Source organism: Ambystoma mexicanum, chromosome 2p (genome assembly GCF_040938575.1).
Source record: "Ambystoma mexicanum isolate Mex_15411 chromosome 2p, UKY_AmexF1_1, whole genome shotgun sequence".
NCBI classification, from domain to species: domain Eukaryota; kingdom Metazoa; phylum Chordata; class Amphibia; order Caudata; family Ambystomatidae; genus Ambystoma; species Ambystoma mexicanum.
In genome coordinates, this window is record NC_090923.1 from 938043728 (window position 1) to 938056622 (window position 12895).

At 49.2% G+C, this 12895-nt stretch overlaps 1 long non-coding RNA gene across 1 annotated transcript in view; it reads right to left on the reverse strand.

Moving 5' to 3' along the window:
• Window positions 1–9199, reverse strand: part of LOC138566937 (uncharacterized) — a 381034-nt gene extending 371835 nt beyond the window's left edge. The window contains exon 1 of the long non-coding RNA XR_011302067.1: window positions 9093–9199. This is a non-coding gene — a long non-coding RNA (uncharacterized lncRNA). The remainder of the gene's footprint in view (window positions 1–9092) is intronic.
• Between the last annotated feature and the right edge of the window lie 3696 nt (window positions 9200–12895).

Below are 12895 nucleotides of genomic sequence, written 5' to 3' on the forward strand. Positions count from 1 at the left end.
TGGTTAGCGGAATTCACTTATAATAACGCAGAACATGCATCCCTGGGAATGGCTCCCAATGAGTGCTTGTATGGGCAGGTACAGGAAATGTTACCAGAACAGCTACCAAATGTTGAGAATTTTCCAACACTCCAAAACAGAAAACAATTGCTTCTAACCATCAGACAGAAGGCACGAGATAATTTGGAATATGCAAAAACTCAATATAAGTTGTACGCAGACAGAAACAGAAGGGAGGCTCCGCAGTACAAGGTGGGGGATAAGGTATGGCTATCCACACGCAATTTGCCTTTAATTGGATCTCGAAAATTTGCTCCCAAATTTATTGGACCCTCTGAAATAGTGAAAATTGTGTCAGAAGTTGCTGTGAAACTGTGTTTGCCTAAATCTCTGAGAATCCACCCGGTATTACATGTGTGTCTGCTTAAACCTGCAGCGCCTGGAACACACGTGCAGAGACCTCCAGCTATCCACAAAGAGGGTCATGCGGAATATGAAGTAAAGCAGATCTTGGACTCAAAAAGGAGGAGACGAGTGTTATGGTATTTGATCCGGTGGGCTGGTTATGGACTAGAAGATTGCTCCTGGGAACCTGCTAGTGCAGTGCACCTCGTTTGGTAAGAATGTTTCATGCAAAGTACCCGGAAAAGGCAGGTCCTGGGAAGAGCCCTGGAAGGGGAGGTAATGTCAGGAATAAGGGCCTGTGGTGCAGGAGGAAGCAGGTACGGCATATCTAAAACCTACAATTCCCAGCAGGCATGGGGAAATGTGTATTTCCTTTGGCCTGTCGGTACTCGGCTGCCGGCACTTTGCAATTAGGGATTGGGCTCTTAACGGCCGTCCGCCCGTGCTCATGTGCTGTTGATTAATGTTGGATAGCATGGGCGGCGGTGGCGACGGCGGCAGGAGCGAAGCAGGAACGCTGAAGGTGTAAGCGAGTGGCGGGAAGGAATCACGCCGGTTATGTCGCAAGGCATCTTTATATCCCGGGGTGCGGCGGCACACGCTCCTTAATCTGCTCCAGAGCTACAGGTCCGGGTCAGCCCCAGCAGGCTCCCGGACCATCAGTTAAGTGTTTCTATGTTTGTTCACTTGTCCGGTTTACGGCATTAACATGGAGTAATCAAAAGCTTCAAGTATTTATGTCCAGACGTCTCAGGAAAAACGTCTGGACCAAAAGTTAAGTGCAGGCACATAAATCCTTGGTTTTTGGGCAAGATAAATGCCAGTTTGGTAGCCGGCACATTGCTTCCTCACGTTCTAGGCACCAGGGAAAATTCAACTCTTCTAATCCGCATTTCCAGTATTAAGTTTGTTTCTATGTGCAGTGTATTATGTTAATTCATGTTTTGGTGAGACATGTGAACGTCTCAATGTTCTCTGCTCATTATCAGTGTATTATGGTTCTGAGTCAAAGCGCCTTTCTATGTGCACTATGTTGTGCTAATCCATGTTTGCTCACGATTTGTGTAGGTTGGCGTGTTATGTGTTAATTAATTACTGAAGATAGAGTCAGGTCAGGAGTATTAAGCTATCTAGTCAGGAATTGTAGGGGTCTTTTTGTCATTTTATGTCTCGTTGTTTTCCCTTCCTTCCCTTTATTGGTCCATCCCCTTTCCCAAACTCCTTCTTCCCCCCATTGGCTGCCACGTGGCTACCTGTAATTCGAACATCCAGGCGCCCGTGCCAACCACGGTGGGAGGGGTCGATCCATTCGGGTTCTGTGGTTCGGGAGAGGGGATTGAAATCCTCCTCCCTTAAGTTCAGTTGTGACAGCAGGGGGGAGGCACAGAGAGACGGGATTAGGAGAGAGAAGGCTCCGGTTCGGCTCTGAAGCCTGCGAGGGCTCCACAGGGCTTGCCAATGGCCATGATGGTTCCGAGGGGGCCTGGGGCTCAAGAGTGCGCCCGCTCACCTGATGCCAAGCTGGAAAATGGCACAGGGAGCGGGCGTGCAGCGGCATCCACACTAACCCAATGGATGGGAGCTGGCCAATCAGTGCAGGGGGGAGGCACAGAGAGGCGAGATTAGGGGAGAGAAGGCTCCTGGGAGCAGGCTCCTGTCAGGAATAAGGGCCTGTGGTGCAGGAGGAAGCAGGTACGGCATATCTAAAACCTACAATTCCCAGCAGGCATGGGGAAATGTGTATTTCCTTTGGCCTGTCGGTACTCAGCTGCCGGCACTTTGCAATTAGGGATTGGGCTCTTAACGGCCGCCCGCCCGTGCTCATGTGCTGTTGATTAATGTTGGAGAGCATGGGCGGTGGTGGCGACGGCAGCAGGAGCGAAGCAGGAACGCTGAAGGTGTAAGCGAGTGGCGGGAAGGAATCACGCCGGTTATGTCGCAAGGCATCTTTATATCCCGGGGTGCGGCAGCACACGCTCCTTAATCTGCTCCAGAGCTACAGGTCCCGGTCAGCCGCAGCAGGCTCCCGGACCATCAGTTAAGTGTTTCTATGTTTGTTCACTTGTCCGGTTTACGGCATTAACATGGAGTAATCAAAAGCTTCAAGTATTTATGTCCGGACGTCTCAGGAAAAACATCCGGACCAAAAGTTAAGTGCAGGCACATACATCCTTGGTTTTTGGGCAAGATAAATGCCAGTTTGGTAGCCGGCACATTGCTTTCTCACGTTCTAAGCACCAGGGAAAATTCAACTCTTCTAATCCACATTTAAGTTTGTTTCTATGTGCAGTGTATTCTGTTAATTCATGTTTTGGTGAGACATGTGAACGTCTCAATGTTCTCTGTTCATTATCAGTGTATTATGGTTCTAAGTCAAAGCGCCTTTCTATGTGCACTATGTTGTGCTAATCCATGTTTGCTCACGATTTGTGTAGGGTGGCGTGTTATGTGTTAATTAATTACTGAAGATAGAGTCAGGTCAGGTTGCAGGAGTATTAAGCTATCTAGTCAGGAATTGTAGGGGTCTTTTTGTCATTTTATGTCTCGTTGTTTTCCCTTCCTTCCCTTTATTGGTCCATCGCCTTTCCCAAACTCCTTCTTCCCCCCATTGGCTGCCACGTGGCTACCTGTAATTCGAACATCCAGGCGCCCGTGCCAACCACGGTGGGAGGGGTCGATCCATTCGGGTTCTGTGGTTCGGGAGAGGGGATTGAAATTCTCCTCCCTTAAGTTCAGTTGTGACAGCAGGGGGGAGGCACAGAGAGACGGGATTAGGGGAGAGAAGGCTCCGGTTCGGCTCTGAAGCCTGCGAGGGCTCCACAGGGCTTGCCAATGGCCATGATGGTTCCGAGGGGGCCTGGGGCTCAAGAGTGCGCCCGCTCACCTGATGCCAAGCTGGAAAATGGCACAGGGAGCGGGCGTGCAGCGGCATCCACACTAACCCAATGGATGGGAGCTGGCCAATCAGTGCAGGGGGGAGGCACAGAGAGGCGAGATTAGGGGAGAGAAGGCTCCTGGGAGCAGGCTCCTGTCAGGAATAAGGGCCTGTGGTGCAGGAGGAAGCAGGTACGGCATATCTAAAACCTACAATTCCCAGCAGGCATGGGGAAATGTGTATTTCCTTTGGCCTGTCGGTACTCAGCTGCCGGCACTTTGCAATTAGGGATTGGGCTCTTAACGGCCGCCCGCCCGTGCTCATGTGCTGTTGATTAATGTTGGAGAGCATGGGCGGTGGTGGCGACGGCGGCAGGAGCGAAGCAGGAACGCTGAAGGTGTAAGCGAGTGGCGGGAAGGAATCACGCCGGTTATGTCGCAAGGCATCTTTATATCCCGGGGTGCGGCAGCACACGCTCCTTAATCTGCTCCAGAGCTACAGGTCCCGGTCAGCCGCAGCAGGCTCCCGGAGCATCAGTTAAGTGTTTCTATGTATTTTCACTTGTCCGGTTTACGGCATTAACATGGAGTAATCAAAAGCTTCAAGTATTTATGTCCGGACGTCTCAGGAAAAACATCCGGACCAAAAGTTAAGTGCAGGCACATACATCCTTGGTTTTTGGGCAAGATAAATGCCAGTTTGGTAGCCGGCACATTGCTTTCTCACGTTCTAAGCACCAGGGAAAATTCAACTCTTCTAATCCACATTTAAGTTTGTTTCTATGTGCAGTGTATTCTGTTAATTCATGTTTTGGTGAGACATGTGAACGTCTCAATGTTCTCTGTTCATTATCAGTGTATTATGGTTCTAAGTCAAAGCCCCTTTCTATGTGCACTATGTTGTGCTAATCCATGTTTGCTCACGATTTGTGTAGGGTGGCGTGTTATGTGTTAATTAATTACTGAAGATAGAGTCAGGTCAGGTTGCAGGAGTATTAAGCTATCTAGTCAGGAATTGTAGGGGTCTTTTTGTCATTTTATGTCTCGTTGTTTTCCCTTCCTTCCCTTTATTGGTCCATCGCCTTTCCCAAACTCCTTCTTCCCCCCATTGGCTGCCACGTGGCTACCTGTAATTCGAACATCCAGGCGCCCGTGCCAACCACGGTGGGAGGGGTCGATCCATTCGGGTTCTGTGGTTCGGGAGAGGGGATTGAAATTCTCCTCCCTTAAGTTCAGTTGTGACAGCAGGGGGGAGGCACAGAGAGACGGGATTAGGGGAGAGAAGGCTCCGGTTCGGCTCTGAAGCCTGCGAGGGCTCCACAGGGCTTGCCAATGGCCATGATGGTTCCGAGGGGGCCTGGGGCTCAAGAGTGCGCCCGCTCACCTGATGCCAAGCTGGAAAATGGCACAGGGAGCGGGCGTGCAGCGGCATCCACACTAACCCAATGGATGGGAGCTGGCCAATCAGTGCAGGGGGGAGGCACAGAGAGGCGAGATTAGGGGAGAGAAGGCTCCTGGGAGCAGGCTCCTGTCAGGAATAAGGGCCTGTGGTGCAGGCGGAAGCAGGTACGGCATATCTAAAACCTACAATTCCCAGCAGGCATGGGGAAATGTGTATTTCCTTTGGCCTGTCGGTACTCAGCTGCCGGCACTTTGCAATTAGGGATTGGGCTCTTAACGGCCGCCCGCCCGTGCTCATGTGCTGTTGATTAATGTTGGAGAGCATGGGCGGTGGTGGCGACGGCGGCAGGAGCGAAGCAGGAACGCTGAAGGTGTAAGCGAGTGGCGGGAAGGAATCACGCCGGTTATGTCGCAAGGCATCTTTATATCCCGGGGTGCGGCAGCACACGCTCCTTAATCTGCTCCAGAGCTACAGGTCCCGGTCAGCCGCAGCAGGCTCCCGGAGCATCAGTTAAGTGTTTCTATGTATTTTCACTTGTCCGGTTTACGGCATTAACATGGAGTAATCAAAAGCTTCAAGTATTTATGTCCGGACGTCTCAGGAAAAACGTCCGGACCAAAAGTTAAGTGCAGGCACATACATCCTTGGTTTTTGGGCAAGATAAATGCCAGTTTGGTAGCCGGCACATTGCTTTCTCACGTTCTAAGCACCAGGGAAAATTCAACTCTTCTAATCCACATTTAAGTTTGTTTCTATGTGCAGTGTATTCTGTTAATTCATGTTTTGGTGAGACATGTGAACGTCTCAATGTTCTCTGTTCATTATCAGTGTATTATGGTTCTAAGTCAAAGCGCCTTTCTATGTGCATTATGTTGTGCTAATCCATGTTGCTCACGATTTGTGTAGGGTGGCGTGTTATGTGTTAATTAATTACTGAAGATAGAGTCAGGTCAGGTTGCAGGAGTATTAAGCTATCTAGTCAGGAATTGTAGGGGTCTTTTTGTCGTTTTATGACTCGTTGTTTTCCCTTCCTTCCCTTTATTGGTCCATCCCCTTTCCCTAACTCCTTCTTCCCCCCATTGGCTGCCACGTGGCTACCTGTAATTCGAACATCCAGGCGCCCGTGCCAACCACGGTGGGAGGGGTCGATCCATTCGGGTTCTGTGGTTCGGGAGAGGGGATTGAAATCCTCCTCCCTTAAGTTCAGTTGTGACAGCTCCGGTGCGGCTCTGAAGCCCACGAGGGCTCCACAGGGCCTGCCACCGCCATGATGGTTCCGAGGGGGCCTGGGGCTCAAGAGTGCGCCCACTCACCTGATGCCAAGCTGGAAAATGGCACAGGGAGCGGGCGTGCAGCAGCATCCACATTAACCCAATGGATGGGAGCTGGCCAATCAGGGCAGGGGGGAGGCACAGAGAGGTGGGATTAGGGGAGAGAAGGCTCCGGTGCGGCTCTGAAGCCAGTCTTCTGCTTCCCTACTCTGCAGCTTTCTGGTGGGTTCCTGGCATGGCAGCAGGTTTGGTTACCGACGGGCATCTCGCCTTTTGTCGGCTTTCTGCGTCGTGGTTCTTCTGCGAGTGTGCTTCCCTCCAGGACACTGTTTAAATGACAACTGGCCAAGGGGAGCGTCTGGGAGACTAGAGTGTGTGTGTTAGTTCTGGTGAGTGATCATCACTCCTCATGGCCTCTTACTTGTCCCAGTTAGTCTAATTTGGGATATGCTACTATAGCACACTAAAGTAATAGCTAATGGGGAATTGGAAGGGTCTTGAGGCAAGGTGGGGGTACAAGGGATACTGCGTTCTCCCAAGATATTCACCAATCCCAATGGGGTCCTGCCACCCCCTCAGCACCACACCCAGGGGGACTATCCGGTAGCGGCCTCATCAACCTGGCCTCATGGGAAGGGCCTTCCCCATCTGAAGCAGTGACGATAACTTGGAATTCATCACAGCATACTCTCTCTCGCACTTTGGGAGTTAAACTATGACCAAAAAGCTGTAACATCCTTGGGGTCATCATTTTGAATATGCTTCACCCTGATAATGAATGGAATAGACACCAGGCACCCGTGCAGGTTCGGCCTGACCTATGGGACAATAGAATATTGCTGGAAGGGCCAGATCAAGAGAACTGTGTGGGCTGTTTTTTTTAGCTAATGTAGCCCGTTTAATGACATGGTCAGTGCTTTAAATGGGCCAGTCCTACCCGGCCCTCAGTACCCGCACTTCATATTTTTGAGCATTTACACTTCTCAATGACTGAAAGAGAGTAACAGTACCTATGTTACAAGCAGTGATGGAAATGGAAAACATTTCGAGGGGGATCCCACAAAGGCCGGCATGGGGGCGGAGTTCCGAAGAGGCAGAGTTCAGAAGGGGCGGAGCTGCCAGTAGAACTCCGATCAAAGGAAAAGTTAAAAATAATATTTTATTAATGGCGCAGTTTCTTTAATTGCTTGAAAAGTTCACATACCATAGTAAGCATACCTTGCTATGGTTTGTGTACTTTTCAAGCCAGCACCGTCCGCGTCAAAATGTATTTCGACATTTCAAAATACAAATGCCAGAATTCATTTGGGAAGGGCAACGATCAGGGGCTCGGTGATCATTGCGTTTCCAAATGGATTCCGCTTTCTGCTCAGTCACAGGGTCTTTGACCCTCGGCGAATGTGGGTGCTTGCTTCAGTGATGTAATCTGCTCTGTGCGAGCACACTGTGCACAGTGCGTCTGCGCAGAGCAGATTAGGCCAGAGAGGCGAGCCCCCGGGTTACCTGAGTGTCTGCCTTGGCTCCGGGTGCCTGTGACATAGGTGGGAGGGAGATCCAGAAGAGCGCTCGTGGCGCCAATGTGCTGTGTACGTCTCCGCCTCCCCCCCCCCCCCACTCCCTACCGTAGCATGGAAAGCACTTTTTTCTTTTTCTTTTCAAAAGCCCTTTATTTTGTGATGGGCGATTTGGCACTGAGGCTGGCCGGATCCCTAGATCCAGCTACACATCTTGTGCCGGATCTCAGATCCGGCCCGTTAGCCTACGCTGGTTACAAGGTGACAACGAAAGCTTCTCATTTCACTTTATTGCAACTTTGCTGGGGAAAGCAGCGCCCTCTCCCTCCTCCCCACCACCCCAGTACCCATGATATGTCCTTCAGGGCCCACCCTGCAGCACAAAAGTAGAGGCAAGTATGCATCTACTGTGCTCTGGTGCGGAACACTGTTTCGCTAAGTGAGCTTCACCTCAGCCAAGCAGAGATTGATTTGGAGAGCCTGGTAAATTACTTTTCTCGATAGGTCTTTGTTAGTTGCAATGCCTATGCTAATATTTAAATGTTTACGTTTTGGAGTTGTAATGGAACGTTTTTGACTGAAATACCCTATAGGACAATGGAAGCGAGCAATGATAAAAGTCCCCTTCCAAAGCTAAGTTTACAGCTATGATATCTGATAGCTTGATATGCAAAAAAGAAAGTCTCACTTTATATGGATATTCAAACTTTCTTAACACAAAGCATAACAACAAACTGGACGTCTGTGTGAAAGGATCTAAGATACACTGCTTTATCAAAGTGTGTGCTCCTTGGCACATCATTTAATCTCACTGGGAATTGCCAGCAAACAGCATGGTGTCCCTTAAAAGGCCTGTGCCCAAAGTGCAGCGCCGAAACGGCCAGCGCCGGAATGCCCGGGTTCGTAGTTTGTTGTGCACCTGCACTTCCTTTTTCCCATTCAAAGCACTGGGCATGGTGGCCTGTACAAGTAGCCCTGACCAACGATACAGGCTCCATGCGATTTAAAAAGGACGAATAGCCTCGAAAATACCCACTGAGGATGACTCAAATATTTGGCCATCAAGAGTCAGTAATCATGACTCATGTGGCCCGTTTCCTTTTGGTGTCCGGGTTTGTTTGATGTCTGAGCACAATGGAAGGTAGCAACGGATGTAGAGCGGATTGGCCAGGGGGCCCATCCTGCAGCCACACGATGCGGCTGGGTTGATGAGGTTCTTTGCTCTGTCCTCGTTGGCACTGGGCCGTCGTGAGCTGCTGTGCCCTGAGTGGGCGGGTACTAGGCCACCTGAGTCCTTGTTTTGGGCCCCCACACATCCTCCCTCTTCCCGCTGATGTGGCCGCATACACCTGGTGCTCAGCCGCCCTCCCTGCATGCCCTTCGCCGGATCTGCGTGCAGTGTTCCGAAGCCCGCTGAAGCTCGAGCCCCGGTGACGTCATCCGTGTGCCGGCCTTTTGGCACGGATCTATTTTGAGGCCAGGATTCGCTATAAATATCGCCAGCCCCGATCCGAGCGGAGGGTTCGCCGAGGCTCCCTCCCCTGTGCACGGCGGCGGGATCTGGAGAGCGTCACTCGGTTTATTAATAGGGCTGCTGCAAGCAGGGGACTGACGGATTGCACTCACCTCTCTGCCGCTCCCGGCCTTATTTACATGCACCCCCTGGGTGCGCGAGACTCTCACGTTGCCTCGCGCACCCTTTGTTTGCAGCTGTCTGGAGGTGTTCGCAATCCCCGTCTCCTCCTGGCGGCAACCAGTGAGCCTGCGTTCTCGCCTGCCTTCTGTGTCAACAAAATCTCACTGAGCCTGCCTTTCTCTCTCTGTATACATGTGTCCAGCATTTTGAAAATGCACTGTTTTATCGCCTTGAAAATCTCATTCAACGTGTGACTTCCACTCTGCTGTATGATTCATGGTCTCCTTTTTTCGCTGCCATTCTGTGCCTTTACTCTCATTATCTCAACTGTCTCAAGTGTTTACCACCTCCATGGTGTGTGTGTGTGTATCTCAGTCATTGTGCATGTTTCCCACGCCGCTTATCACTGTAATGTGCGTGCCCCATTCTCTTTGATTTGTGTAGTTCATGTGTTTATAATTTTTGCTAACGTTTTCTTAGGCACCATCAGTCTGAAGCATTGGTGCCCCTAGAGAACATTTGTAGTGGTGTGGGGGGCAAACCAGGGCCACATATAGGATTATGGGGCAGGTGGTGTTGTGGAGGCAGGGCCTCGTCCAGATGATCCAGAGTCGTGCTTTAGTTTTGGCCACCCCTTGATGGCCTCTGTGAGCAAGCTCCAATACTCGCTGCACTAAACTAGAGGGGATATCCATTTTCGACCCCCTGAGAACCAGGCCGTTGTCCATAAATGTTAGTTCAGCTTGCGCACGCCACTTTGTTCAAGCACCATTATTGTGTCTCTTGTGCGCCTATCTAATTTCTCCAGGACTCTTTTCAGTTCCCCTCGGGTCCTGGCTAACTGTAATTGTAATTGTTCATTTATAACGCCCTTAATACCCAGAGATTTTTAAGCACAGACCCAGGGATTGAACCTGTGTTGCACCTCATCGTCTTGCTTCCAAGGTGAGCGGGTTGCCCCTGAGCTATCCTCCCAGCCCTAAATTACTCGGAACATTCATCGTTCACAGACGCCTCCCTTATTTCATCGATGGACATCGAGATATGTGTTGCGGCCGAAGTCAAGGTATTTAGAAACTCTTCCGGCTCCTTCTCCTCGTTTCCCCCTTGCTGCCTCACCTCCACAGGGTGGCGGGAGAGGTAGTCTGTAGCGTTAACGTTCCCCGGGTGGAATACCAGCTGAAGGTCATGTTTTTGTAGGACGAGTAGCCATCCTTCGATGCCAGGTTTGGAGAATGAGCCAACCATGATCGGGATAGGTGGTTTATGACTGGTGACCATTGTCACTGATTGTCATATGCATAAAGGTGGAAGTCTTTGCAGCCCCAGAGTACAGATAAGGCTATGCGCTCTATCTGCAAGTATCTCTGTTCTGTAGCAGAGAGGGCTCTGCTCTCAAATGCTACTGGATGGGCATTTCCGCAGTTATCCAGCTGCATCATCACCGCCCCAAGACCAAATGTGCTGGCGTCCACAGTGATCTCATCTTTCCTACTTGGGTCAAAGAAAACCATAGTGTCTTCTGCTGTAAGTGTGTTCTTGATTTCATCGAAGGCGCTCTGTTCCAGAGCAGTCCATTTCAACATACAGTCCATTTTCACGAGATTACTGAGGGGCTCAGACCGGGTGGCCAGGTTACGTATACATCTTCTGCAGTACGTGACCATACCAAGAAAGCTACGCACTTCAGACACGTTCGATTGAGCCCCTGCCTCCTGGATGTCTTCAACCTTTGCAGGGTCAGGAGAAATCCTGCTTTCCTGGAATAGGAATCCAAAGAATTCAATTTTCTTTTGTAAGAACGCACATTTGCCTTTGTGTACAGTAAGTCCCAGTTGTTGGTTGCATCTCAAGATGTTCCCCAACCTTTCCAAGTGTTCCTGTTCAGAACTGGAGTAAACTATGATGTTGTCACTTATATTGATGGCTCCCTTTAGTCCTGCCAGTGCTCCATGGATTGTGTTTTGAAATGCAGAGGTGATGCCGAAGTAAAGGCGCTTGTATCTATATAGCTCTCGATGCATGGTACACATCATAATGTAGCGGGAGGCGGAGTGTAACACCAACTGGTGATAGCCTGATCTTCAGACCAGCTTTGTGAACATTTTTGCCCCCTGTAGATCAGCTAGAATATCATTGAGCTTTGGGGTGATGTGTCTTTCCCTTTATATTGCTCTGTTTGGGAGACACATATCTACACATATATGAATGGAGTCTGGTTGTTTGGGATTACTGGCAATTACAACCGAAGAGACCCACAGGGTCAACCCTTCCACTTCTTTGATGATGTCCCTATTAACCAGGTTCTCAAGTTCTTTTTTGACCATCTCCCTTAGGTGGAAAGGCACTCGCCTATGCTTCAGCGATGTCGGCTGGACAGTGGTGACGATGTGATGGCGGACTGAATCTCTTGTGAGATTTCCTATGCCTGTGAACACACTCGCATATCGAGCAAGCAAGGGTTGAATGTCTTGTACGTAGTTCTCAATGTGTGGAGTTTCTGCTGCAGCGCATCCTAGTAATGTAACTTTGCTCACTTTGGTGAAAATAATCTTGCTCTGATGGTGGTGTCCCTGTGTCGAACAGATGCAATGAAAACAACCTCTAGCGGCAGTGGCTCCTTCTCCCCAAGTGTATATATCCGTACTTACGTCTCTTTTAGGGGTGGAGCATCTTCCAGTCTGCGGTAATGTTTGTCCGCAAGGATGCTTACAGATGCTCCAGTGTCGACCAACATGGGAATCTTGGAGTCGCAGATGTGGACTGTACACTTCAGATGTCGTTGTTTTGAGGCTTTCAGCTCAGACATACTAGAAATGAAGAATACATCTTCTTTGTCTTGTAAGAGGATTCAATTCAACACTACAGCTAAGTCAATGCCTAGTCTGGGATACTGAATGGAAACCCTTATTGATATATCTTTATGTCCAGTTCATGCGTTCTGGATGACTACCCCTATATAACACCCCTCTCTTAGAATCCCCCTGACCCCACTGAGCCAAGAAGTAGGTTTGTTTTGCAAATTTAAAAGATTTATTTGATAATTTAAACAATGTATAGATATATCACACTTTGATAATAAATTAATAATTGGATATCACACTTAATCTGATATGATAAAGATTAACAACGGAGAATCTGGCACTAGCACACTTGTGAATAGGAACAGAAGAAGAAGGTGGTAGAGAATGCTTTATATAAGTTCAGATAGATGTAATGTTGAATGAAAATGCAATACAGAAAATACTCAATATGATTTCAACAAAACAATGTAATCACTTTTCTCTGGCAATCCCCTCCCCCCTTTATGCAATGCAAGGAAATGGAAGGAAAGCACACAGTTCTCAGAAATGCAATCAAATGTAATTCAGTTCACCCCAGCAAGCTTAGAGTACAGATCGGAGTTTTAAACACAGGCCCAAAATGCTTTTATATGTGCTGGCAATGAAGTGAAAAATACGCTAAAATGCTTTTAATTCCCCCTAGAGGTTCAGGGTGAGTGTTATCAAGTTAATATTAGTCCAGGCTCGCTTTAGCAAGGATCTAGGAGTAACTAGCAGGTTAAACGAATTTTTAGCAACTGAAAGCAAGAAAACTGCTGTTTTCACACGTTGAGAAATTTGCAAATCGCAGCAAATATGCGAGTGCGTTTTTCGCGATTACGGCAAAACTATAGGGGTAGAAATGCAGTTCTAGGTTCGCAGAAAAGCCACGATTCCCAGCTTTCAGAGGAAAGTTACTGCAAGTCTCTAGGACAAACGGTCACGGAGATATGAGCGATTAAATAAAGGTC